Source organism: Ranitomeya imitator, chromosome 2 (assembly GCF_032444005.1).
Source record: "Ranitomeya imitator isolate aRanImi1 chromosome 2, aRanImi1.pri, whole genome shotgun sequence".
Classification (NCBI taxonomy): Eukaryota; Metazoa; Chordata; class Amphibia; order Anura; family Dendrobatidae; genus Ranitomeya; species Ranitomeya imitator.
The window spans coordinates 115,984,967-115,987,897 of record NC_091283.1 but is presented as its reverse complement, the minus strand read 5'-3'; positions in this window follow the sequence as shown (position 1 = coordinate 115,987,897).

Below are 2,931 nucleotides of genomic sequence, written 5' to 3'. Positions count from 1 at the left end.
AACAAAACAAAATATTGTTGACAAGTTGTCGAGCACATATGTAAACCTATGGATATGCACATGTATGTATATCTACTATATAAAGCTGAATGTGTGTGTGTGTGTATGTGTGTGTGTATGTCCGGGATTGGCATCTGCACCGTCGCAGCTACAGCCACAAACTTTTGCACAGTCACACGTCTGGACCCCGAGAGCGTCATAGGCTATATTGTGAGGCGAAATTTTAACCCCGCACGTTCCAATTCACCAAACAATTTTGCCCCTATCTACATAATGGGGAAAAAAGTGAAAGGAAAAGTGTTGGAGGCGTCGCAGCTACAGCAACAAAATTTTGCACAGTCACACGTCTGGACCCTGAGAGCGTCATAGGCTACGTTGTGAGGTGAAATTTTAACCCCGCGCTTTCCAATTCACCAAACAATTTTGCCCCCATCTACATAATGGGGAAAAAGTGAAATAAAAAGTGTTGGAGGCGTCGCAGCTACAGCCACAAAATTTTGCACAGTCACACGTCTGGACCCCGAGAGCGTCATAGGCTATGTTGTGAGGTGAAATTTTAACTCCGCGCTTTCCAATTCACCAAACTATTTTTCCCCTATCTACATAATGGGGAAAAGCGAAAGGAAAAGTGTTGGAGGCAAATTGACAGCTGCCAGATGTGAACAAGGGGGACTTAAAGAGTGAGATCGATGGCGCCAAAGAGTATATACCGTACAGTTGCTAAGGTGGGACCCCGACATGGGATACTCACCACATATGGGGATATGAACACACACACAAAATGCGCCACACACTACCACGTGCTTGAACACATATACCACCCTCAGCACACATTTCACCACACATACACCAACCTCGCCACATAAAAGTCGAAACACAAAAGTCGCCGCTCAAAACTCACCACGCGCAAAACTCGCCACATGCAAAAAATAGGCTCACGCAAAACTCGCCACAAGTGCAAAACTCACCTCATGGAAAACTCGCCACACGCAGAACTTGCACATGCGGAAAAATTGCCACATGCACAAAATTTGCAACACATGCAAAAGTTGCCTCACACAAAACTTGCACATACTCAAAAGGCACCAGACATAAAACTCACCACGCGCAAAACTCGCCATGCGCAAAACTTGCTGCACACAACTTGCTACACTAACCTGTCACATGCAACTCGACACACAAAAAGTTGCTACACGCATGTTGCCACACAAAACTCATCTCACAAAAGTCGCTACATGCATGTCGCCACACACAACTCAACACACACAACTTGACAAACGAAACTCGCCCTAAAACACACACAAGTCTGGTATTATCCTTCAAAAATAAAAATCTGATTAATAAGCAGACAAACTACAACAATTGCACAATATAGGAAATACGGCAGCTGTCAGTCACATGACCTGTCTATTATGTGTATGTGTGAGCTAATATATACTGCCAGGGGGAGGGCTTCCTGTTGGCTGAGGATTTATCAGGCTGCCAATTTATCTTACAAATACTGAGGTAAAAATACTGAGCAAATAACGTGTTAACGAGGTCTAATACAGGAGATCACACAGGTATATACTATATACAGGGGAGATGACACACAGATATATACTATATACAGGAGAGATGACACACAGGTATATACTATATAAAGGAGGAGATGACATACAGGTACATACTATATACAGGAGATGATATACAGGTATATACTATATACAGGAGGAGATGACACACAGGTATATACTATATACAGGAGCAGATTACCTACAGGTATATACTATATACAGGAGGAGATGACATACAGGTATATGCTATATATAGGAGGAGATGACATACAGGTATATACTATATATAGGAGATGACACACAGCAGGTATATACTATATACAGGGGAGATGACATACAGGTATATACTATATACAGGGGAGATGACATACAGGTATATACTATATACAGGAGATGACATACAGGTGTATACTATATATAAGGGAGATGACAAACATGTACAGTGGGGCAAAAAAGTATTTAGTCAGTCAGCAATAGTGCAAGTTCCACCACTTAAAAAGATGAGAGGCGTCTGTAATTTACATCATAGGTAGACCTCAACTATGGGAGACAAACTGAGAAAAAAAATCCAGAAAATCACATTGTCTGTTTTTTTAACAATTTATTTGCATATTATGGTGGAAAATAAGTATTTGGTCAGAAACAAACAATCAAGATTTCTGGCTCTCACAGACCTGTAACTTCTTCTTTAAGCGTCTCCTCTTTCCTCCACTCATTACCTGTAGTAATGGCACCTGTTTAAACTTGTTATCAGTATAAAAAGACACCTGTGCACACCCTCAAACAGTCTGACTCCAAACTCCACTATGGTGAAGACCAAAGAGCTGTCAAAGGACACCAGAAACAAAATTGTAGCCCTGCACCAGGCTGGGAAGACTGAATCTGCAATAGCCAACCAGCTTGGAGTGAAAAAATCAACAGTGGGAGCAATAATTAGAAAATGGAAGACATACAAGACCACTGATAATCTCCCTCGATCTGGGGCTCCACGCAAAATCCCACCCCGTGGGGTCAGAATGATCACAAGAACGGTGAGCAAAAATCCCAGAACCACGGGGGGGACCTAGTGAATGAACTGCAGAGAGCTGGGACCAATGTAACAAGGCCTACCATAAGTAACACACTACGCCACCATGGACTTAGATCCTGCAGTGCCAGACGTGTCTCACTGCTTAAGCCAGTACATGTCCGGGCCCGTCTGAAGTTTGCTAGAGAGCATTTGGATGATCCAGAGGAGTTTTGGGAGAATGTCCTATGGTCTGATGAAACCAAACTGGAACTGTTTGGTAGAAACACAACTTGTCGTGTTTGGAGGAAAAAGAATACTGAGTTGCATCCATCAAACACCATACCTACTGTAAAGCATGGTGGTGGA